Raw genomic sequence first — 21,045 nt, forward strand, 5'->3', positions numbered from 1 at the left:
GAAATTATGGTGATTAGGGCAACATAACACCCAATCCTTGAGCAGAGAAAATCTCCGACCCAGCCAGGAATCGAAGTCGGGCCCTTAGGATTGACATTTTGTCGCGCTGACCACTCAGCTATCGGTGGGGGACAATAATCACATTAATATTGCATAATAGCAATAATTATTCGTCTTTAAAAATCTCGTAGCGCAATTGTAGATTTGTGTGTTCTCACGAGGCAATTAACAGAAGAAATTTGTCCTGCTGCATATAAGATTTCGTCACATCAGACACAAAACATTGGACAATATCTCTGTTTATTTGCGGTGTAAGTAACGCAATAGTTAAAAAGAAAGTTTCCGTACAGGGGCTCGATCTCCAAACCCTCGGATTACTGGCCTACGCTGTTTCTGCTGCGCCAACCGGTGCCTGGAAACTACACCGGCGCAGATGGCTCATACATGGCCAGACCCGTGCGAAAAATGCTACTTTTCTAAACGCCTGGCCATCTGCAGCTTCCATTCGTGTCACTTTCATTTCTGACCAAACCGCAAATTTGAACGAAGTTTGTGATAACGAGTAGGCGCGGTCCCTTGGCAAGCCTTTAATTTCCTAAGCGAATTTTGTGGATGGTCGAAGCATCTCCAAAGGCTCTTTTTATTTAGATTTTTTTTCCTACATAAATGATACGTCATTTTCCTGAGTGGCGGAACCGTACACATCTCCACTGTAGAGGTTGCTTTCGCTGATGAGTGATGTCGCGCTGCAGTTCCCGCCTCTATCCGCAGGCGAGAGCCTACCGTGCGGCGACCGCGCCGTCGGTCGGTAATGCCCTTTGTTCCCGACACAATGAACAGGCCTCGTTGCCTGCCGGGAAGCGAGCAATGGCCGCGGGCCGGGAAACGCGATGAGAGTGGCGTACCCATTTACTGATTGCACGTATCGCCTCCCATCAGCCGACCGAGGTAAATCGCGAACCCCGCTGCCAGTGTTCGATACAGCTTGCGTGTGGCTCCTATGGCGGTGAGCACGTTCTCTGACCACTGCCCGATACTTGGCTGTCTGTAAAGCCGTCATCACGCGAGAAGTGATTGTCATCGTGCAGTACGCTAGACAGGGTTTTCATAGTGGCTGGCACACGTTTAGCCGTGAGCTGGTACATCACACGGAACGCGCTCCTCGTAATGATTTGCGACTGTAGCGCTCTCCAGCACTGTATGAGACTCGCAAATCACACAGTTTATTTGCGAAAATGGACAAGCATAAAATTCCTCCATGAACTCTAAATAATGGCACAGTTCCTCCCTTCTCCATATGCTAGCCATGAAACCGGCCGCTGTGACGGAGCGGTTCTAGGCGCTTCAGTCGGGGACCGCGCTGCTGTTACGCTCGCAGGTTCGAATCCTGCCTCGGGTATGGAGGTATGTGATGTCTTTAGGTTACTTAGGTTTAAGTAGTTCTAAGTCTAGGGACAGATGTTAAGTACCATAGTGCTCAGAGCCATTTGAACTTTTTTTTCATCGCTACCTCGGAGATGCTGTGTCCCATCGCTCGTGCGCGGCCTATAACACCACATTCAAACTCGTTTAAATCTTGATAACATGCGATTGTAGCTGCAGTAACCGAACTAACAACTGCGCCAGATACTTGTTGTCTTACATATGCGTTGCGACCACAGCGTCGTATTCTGCCTGCTTGCATATCTCTGTATTTGAATACACATTTTTTTGGCTCTTCAGTGTACCAAGATCAGAAAGAATTTGTTCCACCAGGTCCAACTGTCAACTAATTGTTATTAAAAAGCCCTTCAACGCTCATGAAAAGGGTGACATGAGTGAGATTGGACGTGGCAGACAAGAGAACGCTGCATCGTGACAAGGCCACGTGTCACACAGCCACTTCCATCACGATATTTTTGACCTCAAAGGGCATTCCTGTTGTTCCTTAGCCTCCCTATTCACCTGAACTGAATCCTTGCAACTTTTATCTTGTACCAAATTTGAAAAATCGCTTAAAAGGACTGTGGAGTCCATTCAAATAATTGTGACCGGCATGTAAAAGGTCCTACCAGTTGAAGCTTTTCAGCACTACTACCAAGAGTGTGAAGAACGACTCCGCCGTTGTATGACTGCCGAAGGGAACTACTTTGAAGGAACCAATACTGTTGAAGGGAACAATATTGCTGTTTGAAAGAAAGTTAAAGATTGCTTGATAAAAAATCAGTCTCATTACGTTTCTCACACACCTCATATCTCTCCTGCTCAATTTTTAAACTTGCTTTCCTGGTTTTTTCCCAGCAAGTTATTGCGCCTCCTCTGTGCCTATGCTATTGGCGGAGGCCTATCTTGCCACCCCTTCGGTACGGCCTTGGTCTTGACTTCTTTCAACGAGGAGTACGTGTGTAAAAAAAAGGGCTGTTTACATCGCGTGACGGCGGCGAGTTTCCGACGCTCATTGTTGGTAGTGTGGCGACTGCTATTCAGTGGCCCCTGCCCGCAGTTGATTGCGAGGCCTTCCACAAGAGCGAGCGCAGAACAAGGAAGGAGCGTGCGTAATAGTCGACCGCAGAGAGGGTGCGGGACTTCCCCGGCGCGGAGCGGTGCGGCGCAGTCGTCATTTATTCGCGTTTTCGGGCGGCGGGGACAAGCGCAGCGCGGAGCGCTCCGGACTGCCCGCCGATCGAGAGGAGAGGTTATTACACACCCCGAATATTGGATGGCTGCGGCCGCGCCGGGAACTCGCCAGCAGAAAGGCGGGCCGCGCCGCCATTGACTCGCAGTCAATCGGCCGTGCTATGCAAATATTTGAGCGGGTCTCCGGCGCAATAATCGTCTCCCACGAGATATTACGAGAGCGGGTCTCCGTCTCTCTCTGCCGGCCGCAGCGACGGAAGGGGACTCCTCGCCTCTAGAGCCTAGACGCGCCCCGACCACAAAGGATGCACGCGCCCTCGCCTCTCGTCCTCTCAGAAGGACGGCAGTGCGATTGGCGACGGCTTTCATGCTGGATCCACATTGAGGTCGTTACTGGGGGAGTGCTGGAGCCATGATTAGTCCAGACGTGAACTGCGGGAAAAAGTGTAATTTACGAAAATCTTCGGTACGTCGACAGTATTAAAACTCTTGAGCTCTTATACCGGTTTAGCCACGGCTTTCGGATTCTGTTACTAAGTTCCCCTTCAGGATGACTGACGATTTGTGAGTGCAGTGATCTCTATAGCTAAAGAGAATACTTTCCCACTCTTTGAGCCGTCAGTCAGCATCATTAATCTCTACTGACTAAATCGGGTCAAATAAGTTAGACATTCGAGAAGGTCACGTAGTGTCGGATACGTAGGCTTTATGAGGTTGAAATGGAACAATTTTCACACTAAACAATACTACAATTTGTTACTTGATAGAATTAAACTCAATTTTATAAGAATACAAGTTCTTTGAATTTTAATTTTTTTTCCATCCCTTACATTTTGATCGTTCAAATTTTTGGAAGGTTGTATCGGAAATGAAATTTTAATGTGTAAAAAAGTGATTTTTGTTGCAAAACAGTTTTAAATGGTCATAAACTTGAGCTTGTCCATCATCTCACCTAGTTTGTCAAAGAAAATATTAACTTGCCCCTCGTTGAGAACTCATGGATTGAGATGTCCTCGGTATTAAGTATTCGCGTCTTTTCATAAAATCACATTAAAAAATCTTTATCCGCTTTCATTTTCATTTTATTTAGTCGATGTTTTATTTTTAGTTGCTCTGCGTACTTGTACTCTGCAGTTAAGAACCCATCGTTGTTGAAAAGTGTAAGTTGGTTATCTAAATTTTTCACATGGTCATTCAATAGTGTTTCCTATTCGCCTCTAAATGTTCTCGCAAAAAACCTATTACTTCCTAACAAAATTTTCCTGGTGACCTTCTTGTTTCCCATAAAGCTTTGATTATCAACTAATATACTTCTTGGAGCTGTATGTTTACCACTCGCTTCCCTGATTGCCATTTCGGCAAACCTTACTTACTTCACGGCCATTTCATGCTACTTTTCATCCCACTTATGTCCTGACATCTCCATATTTACCTGGTAAAGAAAAAAGGACCATAAAATTTCAGTTTTTATTGTACCTGTTTTGTACAATCCAAAATTGCTTTGTCCGATATAACTGATATGCATCGCTGTGGTAGTAACATTCTCATTGTTGTTTCTTTGGCTAGACATCAATAGAAGGAATAATATCACCTGTATTGAAAGATATAATAAAAATGTAATATTAGTCACATGCAAACAAAACACAACACTCAGCAGTTAAGTTTGTGCATGGCAAAACCCGCTAGAAATGAATAACTCTTAAAATTCACATCATATAAAATCCAGGGAGCTGCGATAGATGCTGTCACTAGCGGTGGAGTTAGCTCTTGTCGGATAGAATCCGTTATCTGATACCACCCGATCTTATTGCATCTAATCGCGACAATAATAATAATAAGTCGTTCGTATTACAGCCATCATTTTGTCTTCCACCTCACTCTGCCCTCAGATCCATTCGTTTGTTAGCTAATGTCTCCTGATAGCTCGTCCCTAAATGATCACTGAGCAATCCCCAGTTCTGAGTGTTTTTCACATTAAAAGATCAAGAATTACTAATACACGCTGATAACAAACTTTCAACTTCAAGCACATCAAAAATTTGGTTTTGAAAACCCTCTTTAGTTTACCAGTAGAACTCCACGCCCTTTTGACGCTTATTTCCATCTATTTTGCTGTCAGTGCAGTCGTTGTCCTTCTGCCCCGAAATCAAAATCTCTTGAACGGTTTCTATAAAATCATTATTCATCTGTCTACTTCATTTTGTCTTCACAGAACATTAATTTCGTCTTACTGTAATTGATTTTCAGGAAAACTGGTGCATTAAAATTTATCAATTGTCATTTAAGTTGATGTAGTCTAGAGGAAAACATTTCAATGTTACCACCAAAACAAAGTAGGTTAGGTAAGTTTTATTAGTTCGTAATGTTTCTTTGTTTTTCCCCTAAGTATATGAAACCTTCCTCTAGGACTGATGAGAATAGTTTAAAAGTTGATTTTTGCAAAGCAAAAGATGGCAACCAGCCACACTAAATAAAGCTATTTATTTGCACAACTAGCGCCGTTATAGGGTTCGAGCGGACAGGTTAATCTTCAGACGAATGTTCACGTTTAAGTCAAATTTCTTTTTTACATTAGCTGTTCGCCCGTGCGCTGATATTTTCTTGGGATGGTGGAGCCGTCGGAATTCCAGTTTCGACAAAATAATTATGAAACTGTTTCATGTCACAGAACCTTCTAACCTCACACCTCTTTAATTTCCGAATTTTTCTCCATCATAACTAAGTATAACGATAGGTTTAGCGTTGACGTACATACACTGACGAGTCAAAACATTAGTCCCCCTTTCTGAGACTGAATGCCAGCTGGTGGCGCTACGGCCTACGACGCGACAAGGAAAGTACATAAGAGGAACAGAGACGAATGGGGAATCATTCTACCAACGACACATGCCACAACTGAGAAAGTGTGGTTTAGCAAACGACATATTGTATGATCCGTCCCTGGGAAAAAGCATGTTGGAAACGACGAAGCTGATCAGCTGTTCGTCTACTATCGTCGTGAGCATCTTTGGGTACTAGTTGAAGGACGGTGAAACCACGTGTAAGCGACAAGACGATGGAGGTCCATCGTTTACGCTTTATCACAGAACATGGAGGCTGGAGGCCGGCCCGCTCTTCAAAGCTGGATAGGCGGCCATATGTGACAGACCTAACGACAGCACAATACTGGTACAAGCGCAAGTGTTTGGGAGCACACCGCTCAACGGAAACATCGATTCCGCAGCGAACTACCCCTATCTACACTACTGGCCATTAAGACTGCTACACCAAGAAGAAACGCAGGTGATAAACGGGTATTCATCCTGGATCCTGAGAAATCAGTACCCAGAACAACCACCTCTGGCCTTAATAACGGCCTTGGTACGCCTGGGCATTGAGTCAAACAGAGCTTGGATGACGTGTAAAGGTACAGCTGCCCATGTAGCTTCAACACGATACCACAGTTCATCAATAGTAGTGACTGGCGTAATGTGACGAGCCAGTTGCTCGGCCACCATTGACCAGACGTTTACAATTGGTGAGAGAGCTGGAGAATGTGCTGGCCAGGGCAGCAGCCGAACATTTTCTGTATCGAGAAGGTCCGTACAGGACTTGCAACACGCGGTCGTGCATTATCTTGCTGAAATGTAGGGTTTCGCTGGGATCGAATGAAGGGTAGAGCCACGGGTCGTAACACGTCTGAAATGTAACCCGCACTGTTCAAAGTGCCGCCAATGCGAACAAGAGGTGACCGAGGCGCGTAACCAGTGGCACCCCATACCATCACGCCGGGTGATACGCCAGTATAGCAATGATGAATACACGCTTCCAATGTGCGTTCACAGCGATGGTGCCAAACACGGATGCAACCATCATGTTGCTGTAAACAGAACCTGGATTCATCCGAGAAAATGACGTTTTTCCATTCGTGCACCCAGGTTCGTCGTTGAGTGCACCATCACAGGCGCTCCTGACTGTGATGCAGCGTCAAGGATAACAGCAGCCATGGTCTCTGAGCTGATAGTTCATGCTGCTGCAGACGTCGTCGAACTGTTCGTGCAGATGGTTGTTGTCTTGCAAACGTCCCCACCTGTTTACTCAGGGATCGAGACGTGACTTCACGATCCGTTACAGCGATGTGGATAAGATGCCTGTCATCTCGACTGCTAGTGATATGAGGCCGTTGGGATCCAGCACGGCGTTACGTATTACCCCCCTGAACCCACCGATTCCATATTCAGCTAACAGTCATTGGATCTCGACCAACGCGAGCAGCAATGTCGTGATACGATAAACCGCAATCGCAGTAGGCTACAATCCGTCCTTTATCAATGTCGGAAACGTGATGGTACGCATTTCTCCTCCTTACACGAGGCATCACAACAACGTTTTACCAGGCAACGCCGGTCAACTGCTGTTTGTGTATGAGAAATCGGTTGGAAACTTTCCTCATTTCAGCACGTTGTAGGTGTCGCCATCGGTGCCAACCTTGTGTGAATGCTCTGAAAAGCTAATCATTTGCATATCACAGCATCTTCTTCCTGTCGGCTAAATTTCGCGTCTGTAGCACGTCATCTTCGTGGTGTAGCAATTTTAATGGCCAGTATGTATTTCTATGGGATTGCGTTTCTCGTTACACCAGTTCGATGATCTTGTCTTTCATCCTGGTGAACGGCTGCTCGTAACATGGACCACACCACGGTTGCATACCGGTGGAGGCAGTACTATGCTACCGGAGGTATTTACTTGGGCTTCCGTGGGGCTTGTGCTTATAATCGAAAGTTAGAGAATTGTGGATTATGTGAACATTACTACGGACAACCTGTATTTCTTCATGTTTGATATTTCCCCACCAGGGAAGGCATCTTCTAGTAGGCGTGTTACAAGGCCAAAACTGTGCCGCAGTTGTTCTTAGGAACAGGATAGTTGGCGGGCCTAAACAATGCACCAAATGAAACTTCCTGGCAGATTAAAACTGTGGGCCGGACCGAGACTCGAACTCGGTACCTTTGCCTTTCGCGGGCAAGTGCTCTAACAACTGAGGTACCCAAGCACGACTCACACCCCATTCTCACAGCTTTACTTCTGCCAGTATATCCTCTCTTACCTTCCAAACTTTACAGAAGCTCTCCTGTGAACCTTGCAGAACTAGCACTCCTGAAAGAAAGGATATTGCGGAGACACGGCTTAGCCACAGCGTCGGGGATGTTTCCAGAATGAGATTTTCACTCTGCACTCCTAACCTTTGCCTTTCGTGCGAAAGGCAAAGATCTCGAATTCGAGTCTCGGTCCGGCACACAGTTTTAATCTGCCAGGAAGTTTCATATCAGCGCACACTCCGCTGCAGAGTGAAAATCTCATTCTGGAATGCACCAAATGTTTACCACTGGGGTGAGATCTGGCGATTTTGCTGGCCAAGGTAGGGTTTAGTAAGCACGAAGACAAACAGTAGGTACACTCGTCGTGTACTGGAATGCAAGCTCACGATGGCTTGCTATGAAGGGCAATAAAACGTGGCGCAGGTTTCGTGGACGTACCGCTGTGCTGTACGGATGCCACGGGCGTCAATCAAAGGGGCCTTGCTATGAAGAGAAATGGCACTCCAGATCGTCATTCCTGGTTATTGAGCCGTATGGCGGGCGATAGTCTGGTTGGCATCCCATGGCTGTCTGGGGCGTCCCCAGACACGTCTTCCGCTTGGAATGTCATTGACTGGAGCAGGACTGTCTTCAGTGATGAGTCCGGCTTCGAACTGTGTCCCGATGACCAGCGAAGACGTGTCTGGAGAGGCCCTGGACGGCGGTGAGATATTAACCTGACTTTCACGAGCCATAGAGCCTGACAACCAGGGGTGATGGTCTAGGGTGCCGTTCCTTTCCATAGCAGAATATCTTTGGTTGTCATCCGCGGCGGCATTACAGTGCAGCAGTCGCACTCGGCGAGCTTCTACTATTTGTCTTGGTGCTTGCCAAACCCTATCTTGGCTGGAAATGTCAGTGGATCTCTCATCAATTGAGAACGTTTGGAGCATTATGGACAGGCGCCCTCAAACCTGCTCGGGCTTTCGACGATCTAATGCACCAGTTGGACAGAATCTGGCACAGTATCCCTCAGGGCGACATCCAATTACTCTGTCAGTCAATGCTAAGCTGAATAGCTGCATGCTTAGGGGCCAGAAATGGACCAACGCATTACTGACTTGCTTAGTTCGTAAAGCCCTTTCTCTTAAATGAATCAACCCAGTTTTTCTGAAATTATGCAGAATTGTTTGTCGGCACATTTTTTTGTCTTGGAGTGTGTTTAAAATCAGCGGTAAAAAATGCTTTGAACTAGCAAAATTGTCATACCTAAAAAAACATTTTGCAGGTAAAATCGTGTAGAATACTTTCATCTTCAGATTATCCGTTGTAGAATTTTGTCCAGGACGGTAACGTACAATGCCTCATAGTCGTCCGAACACCTTTTCATATTCAGCCTTTCCTATCACAAGATGTATTCCGCCATTTTGTGTCTTCTAATAACCATACTTTATCGATTTACCTCCTTTCGTGTCTATTTCTATATGACACTCTTTCTAATTACTTGTTTTTCAATATTCTTTCTTTCCTGCTAAAGTTGGGCACTTGCGTTTTCTTTCTCTTCGTCATTCTGCAACGATGGCTTAGCTTCCACCTTCGTCTCGCTCATGTGTTGTTTCAGAAGTTCGCTTTTGTTCAAATGGATCTAAGCACTATGGGACTTAACATCTGAGGTCATCAGTCCCCTAGAACATAGAACTACTTAAACCTAACTAACATAAGGACATCACACACATCCATGTCCGAGGCAGGATTCGAACCTGCAACCGTTGCAGTAGCGCGGTTCCGGACTGAAGCGCCTAGAACCGTTCGGTCACACCGGCCGGCTTCGCTTTTGTCTGTGAGCACTAAGGCAGTAGCATCTCTTTTTGCTAAAAGGCCATTCCCCATAGCTTTTAACTGATTTTCACTTCGTTACGAAATAATTTGCGGCGTTAGCATGAAGGAAGTAACAAACCGTTGCGCTGTTGATGAAGATCCCGTCTGGTCTGGTCCGGCCCTATATTGATATTCTTTACCGCACAGGTGGGGCAGCAAACAAATCATATTTTAAAGGCAAAGGAAAACAAGTAGCTTCTAGGTACTCTTTCATAAAATCAACAGTTTATTTCGTTTGCAACGACTTTTAGTCTGGACATTCATTTCTACAGTAGCGTACATTTATAGGGCAATATAATTATATTTCCGCTGTGTTATACAATCTGGAAATGTGACTAATAAAAACCATATTCATAAGTCCACGAAGGAATACATTAGTCGTATGCAGAGAAAGAATACTCATTCAAGGTAGAACGTGAATCATTTCTACTGGTTACTCCCATAAGCACCATGAATATAAGGTAAGAGATTAGGGTACATCTAAGGCATAAATCCAGTTTTGCTCGCTTCGTTCACAAATGAAATGGGACAGAGAACGGACAATACTGGTGGTAAGTAATCGTACCCACCCTCTTCCTCAACATGTACTGTTAAGTTTTTGCGGTGTATAAATGTAAATGAATAAGCAGAAATCACACGGTCGAAAAGAATATGGTATACTACCGTATACGTATTCAGCGAAGAATTCTGATCCGCGAAACATAGTGGAGAAAATATATTGGATGCGTTAGCAAATATCTATTGTGATTAACAAGTTCCACGTTTTTATTTTACTGCAACAAAGCTACATTTACGATTCCGTATCTATATTAATTTAAATGCAAACAGAGAAAGCAGAATGTACAGAAAAGATAGAACTATAGAATGATTTAAATCATTGTGAATTCGATTACATCATGAATCTACAGTCATCACATACAAAATACTGTAAACTAAATATTCCACAGTGAAATTAAGTTTATCTCGTCGTTGTCTTTACTGTTGTTAATGATGGTGACTTTTTTTGGTGTCGTTAACAGGACATCGGTTAGCTGATCAATTTTGGCGTTTCGTGAATATTTATCTTTCGTGCATCGGCTATTCCCAGAGCTTCTCTCTAGAATACCATTCTGAGTTCGATCACCCATCTTATAATAATAGTTCTGAATTGTTGCATCGTATTTCCAAGTTTTTAACGTTCTTTGCTATCATGCAGATACCACTTTTACAATCTTACATGCGTGCTATCCCTCGGCTGGTCATTTACGAGTAGATACTGATGGTTTAACGCTTCTCCAAATTTTTACGGCACTATTTGGCTTGGGACAAATTCACAACTACGTGTAAATACTTTGGAACATTTGCTAATCGCAGCTTCTGGACTGATCTGCTCGAACTACAGTGTTTCATAAAGATTCATCCGATTTCGCAAGGTTGTATTTTCTACACAAATGAAGATAGAAACTTAGGGTGAATTTTAATTTATGTATAGGACTTAAAAGTGTGTTTTTTTTTCAAACAGAGTAACCAGATTTTATAAGAATCTGTCTTTCACTCGTTATAATTGCTCCTTCTCTTGAACTGTATATTAAAGGTTGAGTATATCTGATTACTAGCTAGAAGAAAAAGCGGAATTATCTTAATGACGGGAGCTGAGACAGAAATCAGCGTAATCGGTGATTTTTGCGTCGTTGCAATCAGGGGATGCATGACCGTGAGAATTCATATTAGTAATTCAACTTCTGAATTTGGTTAGCATTGCCATTATTTTTTGAAAAGTATCAAACTTGTTAACATGAGTATAGAGTAAATGTGGGCTCTTTTATCGACCATGTGATGTGCATCCAAGACTGCAAAAATGGTAGCCGATCAATAGTATTGCCATATTAGTAATTTCCAGCTTAACTCGTCGCTCACCGTCAAATGATGCTCCGAAAACATTGCAAAATCAAAGTTAGGACAAGTAATAATGATAATTTTAATTGAAAACATTGTATCTTTCAAACAAATATTATTAGTCTAAGTAATACAAAGAAAATGAACCAGACTACCTTATGCTAGCAGTTCACACAGAGAAAGCCGACGAAAGAGTGATGCAGGAAGTTGACCAAGACTTATTTTGCATTTGAATTATAAACAAAATCAGAACGAAATTTCTATCACAGTCTACATATTTTAAAAATATTTTAACGTTATCTGAGAATTTGTCAGGCTTAAAAGTTTTGTACAAATTGTTCTATTATAATTTACAACCTTGAGGGTAGTGTTTATTTTTACATTTAGAATCAAAATTTAGGAGCGGCGGTGCCTTTCTTTCGACACAAATCACGCCTCAAAATTATAGCTGTATTACTCCTGTTGAAATGGGGACCGCAAAATGCCTTTCGTCCCTGTGTTATCGCCATCTGAACACGACTCACATTGGATAATGTACGAGCGAGCGAGCGAGCGCACTAACTGCATCAGGGAAACCCCAACCTTCAATAATGTCGATGTGTTGGTTAAAATTCACCCATTCGTCAAACGTGATGACTCTTTTTTCAATCACCCTGTATTTTACGGTTTGTGCCGTCTTAGTTTGACAACGAAGCACTCCTTACATGGCTCTATGGGCAACTCCCTTTTTCAGCTCTTTCTCTCAGCGAAAACAGCTTGTAATTGTGGGAGAAGCCACACCTTTCAGTGTTTTACGTTACTTGCAATAATGATATTCAGTGAAAGGTGACGAACAAAAACGATTTCGAAAAGTTTTGTTTCAGCATACTTTATTTGCAATGACATCATTGATCTTCAGATCACAGCACAAGTCCAGTCAGTGAGCTGTAGGAAACGGTACAGTTTAACGAGAAACACGAACCACGAAATAACTCGGAATTAAAGAAAGTACGTTACGATTTAACGTCCGTTGACGATGTGATCGTTAGACATGTAGCACACGCTCATATAGGACAAATATAAGGAAGGAAATCGGCGTATGATTTCTTTAGGTACTATTGTGGGATTCGCGTCAATCGCTTTAGAGAAAACCTTAATCTTTCATTATGCATTTTTAGAACTCCAAATAACTTTTTTTATTTGTAATTATTCAAGGAAGGTAGGAAAAAAATTGAAAAATAATACGTTCTTAATTCTGGGAAAAAATTATTTTGCACATTTCATTTATGCAAAACTATATGAATCGTAGCAAACGCGACACTTTGCACTTACGCAAAAGCGTGCGAAACGTACATCATTAATAAAACCTTGTTAAGTATGAATACATAGTTTTAAAAATCGAATGAAGAACAGTTATGACAGAATGAATGGTACTATCGAAAAGCGTGTCTATAAAGGTATAATATCTGTCAAAATAGACCTTGTAGTTCGGGTCCCCTGGAATTTCTCTTCCGATGCGCATCGTGTTTTCAAATGCTGCATATGTGGTTCATTATCTAATCTGAATTTTGGATTATTAGCTTGCCCAGTGTAGATTTCGGTTTTAATGAAAAACTAATTTCTCCACACACAACTAAAAGTTTACATTCCCATCTATATGGTTTGTCTTTCATATACATCATTAGGTGACTTACTTTGGTTGCATAAATTTTTCATCAAGTGACAAACGCTCACTAATTGCATCTGAAAGTAATTTTTTATTCATATAGTGAATTATGGGCCTAATTTTGGACAATTGGTCATGATCTTGACTCTCAGCGTATGATCGCTTTGTATTGTCAGTGAAATGAAATGTAGTCTGTTTTACTACATCAATACCAATATCAGCATTCGAGAGATGAGGAACAGCGGTGGGAGCAGCCAAAGAGCTAAGTCATGAGCATTGAGTTTAAATGTTTTCTTTGGGTTTTCTGTGACCTGTAAAGATTAGTTTCACCTACAATTTTAATCATTCATTAGTCCATAAAAAAATTTTTACATAGCTGCTATGACGTAGACAATTCTGGCATTAATTGGGGTAGTGCGATATTTCCTTTGAATTTAAAACGGTCATTTACAAACAATACTCCTCGTTTTTTCGATATGACTCGATTTTTCTGTTTCGTTGGGTGTTTTTCAGACGCTTGTAGTACTGTTATATCAGCAACAGGTTCATTATCATCATCCTCCAAAAAATTATTTAAATGTTGTGTAGTCCCTACACTGGTCTCAGGTGTGCAGATTCCAGATCATTTACCGCTTATAGCATGATTTTCATCCAAATCTTCAAAATCTAACTCATCTTCAGCAGCAGGCCGATATTCTATATAACTCATCACTTTACGCTGTCCATTGTAAAAATACGAGAACGAGTCGATTATAACACTCTATCTAACATGGAAAACTAGAAGAAAACAGAATAAAGGAAACACTAATTTGTCATGTCGGAAATACAAGCTGAACTGAACAGTGTACTTTCCAAAAAAAAACACTATACTCTTTTTTTAGGATCTCAAGTTCTTGCTTGCAACTACCAACGTCGGCCGTCAAAAGAGCAATGCGTGCCAGATTGCTACACAGAGTAACATACATCGTTCGCGTCATAAGCTCAGTAGCACATTCTAGTGGCAGATCCTTTTCGGTTACCTTTATAAAACAACATTGTCCACCTTCAAGGCTGTTTCCAGTGTTGAACTCCTAGAACAATGATGAAAAGGAAGTTGAAACTTTGGTTTGCACAACTGCAAATCTACGCAGTGAAAGATTAAATCTAAATGGCTGGAGGTAGATTGAACCAACGAGTGTCTCGTGGCTCAACCAATGTACCACCTCAATCGGAGAAATAAATCGGCATTTTTAACATATATGAGGGGAAATCCATGTCCAGAGCAGAGACAATTCGTCCGAGCGATGTCGAAAGTTAACCTATCAACCGGTACACGTGACGCGTGCGTATCCGCTCAAGTAAGCAGACGTAGGCTTCCAACATAAGCAATTTACGTGCCGATAATTATTTGTGGCTGGCTTTGTTATCTGCCGCAAACCGATAGCGGTAAGCAAAGTTTAGCAGGCACAGCCACCACCCCAGCTCTCCATCAAAGCAAAAGTAAATGCTATTTTCAATTTAATCGGTTTAATTGAAGAATGAATTTTTAATACGATCAGTAATTACTAATTTGGCCGCGCATTGCATATTTTACTAATGATGTGCAGATAATTTTAATTTATTAACGCTATTTTCAAATTACTGTTCGATTATTTAATGTGCAATTCATTATTTCCGGTTGGCGAATATCGTTAAAATTCACGACTTTTAATTTATTTAGCGAGTGCAGCGCGATGCAACAGCCATTTCGCTGTTCCGTGTCCTCGTGAAGCGGTGAAATTTCAGAGCGCGCGCAGACGGGAACCAAGTCACGCCATGCGAATCGAACCATTCAATGCGATGCATGCATCGCCGGTTTAACAACTTGTTGGTTGGAACATGTAATTGAAAATCATTTTGTCGCTCCTGAGCAGCTGTTATATTTCTGAATTCAAAGAAATATCTGAGGTTCATTATATGTTGATTACTCTTGTGGCGGCTTTTCCTCGCTCAGTGACAGTTCTCTTTCAGATGGCTCTATGGAACTCTTCGAATCAAAAAATTCATTCAGTTTGCGTCTGTTTCTCAACAGTAGTGCTGGGCAAACGATACTCACGCTCGAATGGTCTCGGGATCCCGACACGCCGCAGTGCTCGATACAGTATGTAGCCTGCTCCAATAATTACGTCACATTGGATTCACGCGGCGCTAGTGCTGGGGATGCTCGAGCAACTACGAACTGCCGCTACAACAATCTACGGCTGTGCTTGAAATCTGTAATGCGGTGAAACTCAGAAGGAAAGAGCATTAAATCTTCTCACTGTGCAAACTGCCGTTGTATTTAAACAAATCTACAATAGAGTTCTCATACAGCACCGTTATGCGTGCATATGCAGTATAAACATTTATCATGATTTTTAAGTAAAGGTAACAGACTAAGACGAAAATGTAGTCCTCCAAAAAAATTGCTTTACTGAACACAGTACAACGTTTTATTTTTTGTATGTCCATCCTTATTTACTGGAGGTCTTGGGGGCAATGGCCGTTCAGCATTGTAATAAAGTAAACGCCTACAGCCGTCCATATGATCTTATTAGTTATGTGGCCAGTAGTTTCGACGCTTCAATGCGCCATATATGGATCGTGATAACCCCTTCAGCATCAATTAAGGTCTGAAGATGGCGCAATAAAGCGCCGAAACTGGTAGATGCATAATAAATGAGATCATAAGGGCGGCTGTAGGCGTTTCATTTTCTTACAATGTTGTATTTGGTTATGACAGAATGATGATTTACCAAGTGGGTTGCAAAATAACATTTCAGTCGCTGTTAACAGATTACAATAGAAAGCAAAAACGTTACCAGATTTTATCAGCTTAAAAACAAGTTGGGTACATTCAGGTGAAACAAAGACGAAAATTAATCAAGAATTAAATCCCAAACAGATGAAAAATATCGCGGTAAATATACTGTAACTGCTATCGTGAGATTAAATTACAATGACGAGACTAGTCTTGGAGAAAGTTATATCAGACGTCACTAGAACGCAGGACGAGCGAAAGATCGAAAACTGGACAGGATCATGATTACAGTCTCATATTTATCTGTTAAAGTTGTTGTTGCCTATGCCCTACACCATATAAGACAATTTAGTCAGTTATTCGCAGTTATTTTTATTACTAAAATTCCATACTGCATTAAAAACGCGAACACAAGTTGTAGACATAGTACCAACAACAGTCACTAGGTCGCTAGCCAATAGGAAGATCGAACAAAACCCGAGAATTCTCGAACAGTGACGTAACTGTTCGAACTGATAGAGCCGCGCTCAAACGCAGCGCTACTTAACAGGTATGAAGCTTTTTGTTGTCAACAGATTGCGCGTAACAGAGACAATACTTGAGAACGTAGTTTATCACGCTGACGTTCTTGGGTAAATGCTTCACAGATTTCTTGCCGTATCAGATTTGTATGCAGTCTCAAACTTTCGACGACTTCCTCCATCATCGCCGTCAGCAGTTATTTTCAGCTCATGTGATACTTTATCATAATCCGTGATTTATAATTATATATCATGGAGACGTCATGAAGTCACGGAACTTCCATATGCCACCAGAGATAACGCCTGTTTCCCTTTTGAAGAATATTGATAAATAATGTTAATTTCGTTAGTGCTGGAAGAAGAGGGTGATACCTTAATCGTGAAAGACAGCGGTGGTGATACCACTCTACTAAAAGGGAGAAACTGTAGACGAATAAACCTACCAAATGCTTCCTACAGACTCTACGAAATAATTATTAACAATAAAATGAGAAAAATAATTGACGCTCTCCTAATATGTAGAAACAAAATAGTTTTAGAAAGGCACGGTCTTAAAGTGACAGCGCTACTAATAAGCTCTAGTTAATTGAAAAAGAATGAGATTGCAACCTAGAGACTCATATCGCATACATAGATTGTGAAATCGACGGAGTCAACAGACGCAAGCTTTGAAACATCATGGAAAATCGAAGACGTACGAGACATTTAATATAAGTAATGAAGAGTTTGCACCAGTACATACACATTGTAATAAATGAAGGGAAAGAGAACACAGGACCAATCAAGATCAACAGAAGAATCCGAAAGGCTCTAGGCGTTCACCTACTATATTCAGTATGTTGTTAGACAGTGGAATCGGGAAGCTAAACAAGACGTCAGATTAATACAGTATCGCGACAGATACATATAAATACTCTGCGCTCCGTCAATGACCAATTAATCATTCAGATGGCAGAAAATGACCTCCAGTTAACAATACATCGCCGGAACCAAATACGTAAACAGTCACAATTCATTTAAATTAAAAAGAAAGCTAAAGTAATGGCCTTCACAGGGAAATTTCCAGTAGGTTGCAAAATAGTTGTGCATAAAGCAGTTGTCTCATTTTCAGCTATTTGTCTGTTATATTAGCTACAAATATGAAAATATCACTAATAAATTAGTAAGTTTCAATTAATATACGGCAAAAGTACGAAAAATTCTTAGGCATATCTGCGGGACTGTTCTGCGAGACGGAACTGGGGTCAGACGACCTGCAAAGGAACTCTACGAACACACAGACAAAATCACGAATGAATTCAGGAAAAGACACGTACATACAAAGGATGGGAACAGACTCACGAAGAAAATGTTTAACATCGTTCATCCTAGCAAATTAAAGACCTGTTGGGTTAAAGAAATAGACCTGCAACAATAGAAAATTTCAGAAGAAGAAATTGAGGAAGGAAAACAATTCAGAAGTAAAATCGAAAACAAGAATATACAACAGTTCTCGACGAAAGAAATAACAGGGAGAAAATAGACAGACGAAAGGAAGAAAATCCACAGTGAATTAATGAAAATATTTTCAGAAGAAAAGAAAAGAAAAAGGAAACAAGAAAATGAAGCTGTCATTGGCTGAAATTCACAAGCTTTCCTGACGGTGTATGACACACTCTGCAGAACATGGAGGGACCAGAAAAGGAATGATACAAAGCTAAGATTTACAAAGTAATGGCAACTCCTTTTCTAATATATGGAAGCTCAGAAAGACAACAGATTAATACAGTCAGCTGAAATGAAATTTTTACGGAAGGTTAAAAGATGTACCGTCAGAGCTCAAAGATAAAACAATATCATAAGATAAGAACTTATGTCTTCTATATTTGTATATCAAGAAACAGAATAAGAATACATACAATGCAGCATATTAACTGAATGGGGAAAAAAGATTATCTAAACAAGTATTACATACTGCTATATAAAGACAAGTCGAGTTTAATGTTGGTAACCAAAAAGTCCCGAAAAAATTGTGGACTGATTTCCTACAAATTTTTAAACAATACTCTAACGTCTACACATATACAAAGGGGACAGATTATTAGCAAACAATCTCGAAAAAGAAACCTCGACACATTCACTTCAGTTGTTTACACGATACTCCAATAAACGTTCGACGGACATGGATACATTGTTTTTTAATATATATGGCATATATATATGCATGTAAAATCATACTATACAAATTCAAGTTTTTGTTTAACGCTGTTACCAAAAATATCCAAACGTCTTGACCGATACTACAAATTTTTACACGATGCTCTATATTTATTTTTAATATATACGGTCTGTCAGAGACGGCAAAGGACTTGGAAGAGCAGTTGAACGGAATGGACAGTGTCTTGAAAGGAGGATATAAGATGAACATTAACAAAAGCAAAACGAGGATAATGGAATGTAGTCAAATTAAATCTGAGGGAATTAGATTAGGAAATGAGACACTTAAAGTAGTAAAGGAGTTTTGCTATTTAGGAAGTAAAATAACTGATGATGGTCGAAGTAGAGAGGATATAAAATGTAGACTGGCAATGGCAAGGAAAGCGTTTCTGAAGAAGAGAAATTTGTTAACATCGAATATAGATTTATGTATCAGGAAGTCGTTTCTGAAAGTATTTGTTTGGAGTGTAGCCATGTATGGAAGTGAAACATGGACGATAACTAGTTTGGACAAGAAGAGAATAGAAGCTTTCGAAATGTGGTGCTACAGAAGAATACTGAAGATAAGGTGGATAGATCACGTAACTAATGAGGAGGTATTGAATAGGATTGGGGAGAAGAGAAGTTTGTGGCACAACTTGACTAGAAGAAGGGATCGATTGGTAGGACATGTTTTGAGGCATCAAGGGATCACAAATTTAGCATTGGAGGGCAGCGTGGAGGGTAAAAATCGTAGAGGGAGACCGAGAGATGAGTACACTAAGCAGATTCAGAAGGATGTAGGTTGCAGTAGGTACTGGGAGATGAAGCAGCTTGCACAGGATAGAGTAGCATGGAGAGCTGCATCAAACCAGTCTCAGGACTGAAGACAACAACAACAACAACAACATATACGGTCTGTAAATATATATAACGATATATAAAGAAGATTGATAGTCAGAAAAATCTTGAAACATAACTAATCGATGTACTTCAAATTTTTACACTATACTTTAATTTTCGGTCGGTATATAAATATCTATGTACTGTATAAAGGGGAAACGTTGTAAGGAAATATCTCGAAAAGTTCTTGGCCTATTTAATTGACTTTTTACACAGTACTCTAATAAGTAAGACAAACTGTTTCTTCAATGTGTATTCTTTCTCCATAAATAATTTTAAACAAAAATTGTGGACGCAACTACGTGCTGTTTTGTTTTCTTCTTAGCAGTCGGCTTTCACAGATAGCATGGAATTTGCTTTTATGGCTCATCGGCTTATGATTAGAATATTACTATGGAATCTGAATCGACCGAAACTTTGTAATCCTAGACGTTTGCAAATTAAAACTATGAGAAATACTGTCAATGAAGCTACTACTCTCGCAGACCCAGCAGCAGGAGAGGTCTCTCGTTTAGTCTGTATACCAGTGATACCAACCGTGTTATCCATTCATTTTAAGCGACTTCAGTTCCAAAGCAAGGGTTCTTTGGCATTAACAATAAGCAACGCTCAAGATCAAATAGACGGGTAAGAGGAGATAGAAAGGGGAAGGATTTGAGTATAGAGAGAGGGAAGGAGGAGATGGAGAGAAAGAGAGGTTGGAGGAGGAGGTGGAGAGGGATATGAGGTAGGAGTAGATGGACTGAGAGAGAGGAGAGAAGGTGATGGAGAGGGAGAGGAAGGAGGAGAGGGAGGAAGAGGAGATGGACAAAGAGGGGCGGGAAGAGGAGATGGACGAAGAGAGAAGGGAAGAGAAGACGGATAGCGAGAGGAGAGAGAAGCAGACTAATACGTGTATGCAATACCCATACAAATTTAGCAACTGCGAATCATTGGCGGGTTCGCTAGTCAGTTGTAAAGCAATAGGACAGATATTGAGACTGAAGAATAGATGTCTTCATTGAAGACAGAACGGATTGGAAATATACTCAATTAAATGAAGGAGAAGAACATTACGCGTGCATCGAGGAAGCTGGCGCTGCGAGGAGAGGCACTGAGGAGACTGTACGACGACTGCAGCGGCGATGTTTTGCTCGCAGCAGGCGATTGTCAGTGGGTGCCTGGGGGTGTGAGGAATGCCAGCTGTCGGCACAAAGCTGGCCAATTACGGCGCGTAATCGCGCGTGAGCCCGCTGCCGCCTGTTTTCCAAACACGCCGCCGCCACAAGCCAGGTACGACCATTGTGCTCCGCCGCCCATTGTGAAGCCGCGATACTTGCCGACCCTTCAGCAGTCAACCCACAGGCAGCTTCCGGATGGTCCCTGGCTATCGCACCCAAAAGCCTGTCTACTGAAACCTAGCCTGCTCTGTTCGTTCCTGATATCCAGAGGGCAGTAGACTGCGGGGCTCAGGTTGACATTGGATGTCCTGATTTTCAGGAAGCCTTCGATACACTTATCCTTGATATCCTGGATAGTGGCACTGGGATGTAGTTGAGGTCCGAGCCGGACTCTCACATCTTCTATCGGGGACAGATCGGGGGATCTTGTTGGTCACGAGAGTACTTCAACACCACG

At 41.8% G+C, this 21,045-nt stretch overlaps 1 protein-coding gene across 3 annotated transcripts in view; it reads left to right on the plus strand.

Annotated features, from left to right (window-relative positions):
* The window catches only part of LOC126266998 (homeobox protein OTX2-B-like), a 278,020-nt gene that overhangs the window by 127,089 nt on the left and 129,886 nt on the right, over positions 1-21,045 (plus strand). The gene's annotated exons all lie outside the window — the stretch shown is intronic.

The sequence above is a fragment of the Schistocerca gregaria genome, chromosome 4 (assembly GCF_023897955.1).
Source record: "Schistocerca gregaria isolate iqSchGreg1 chromosome 4, iqSchGreg1.2, whole genome shotgun sequence".
Taxonomy (NCBI): Eukaryota; Metazoa; Arthropoda; class Insecta; order Orthoptera; family Acrididae; genus Schistocerca; species Schistocerca gregaria.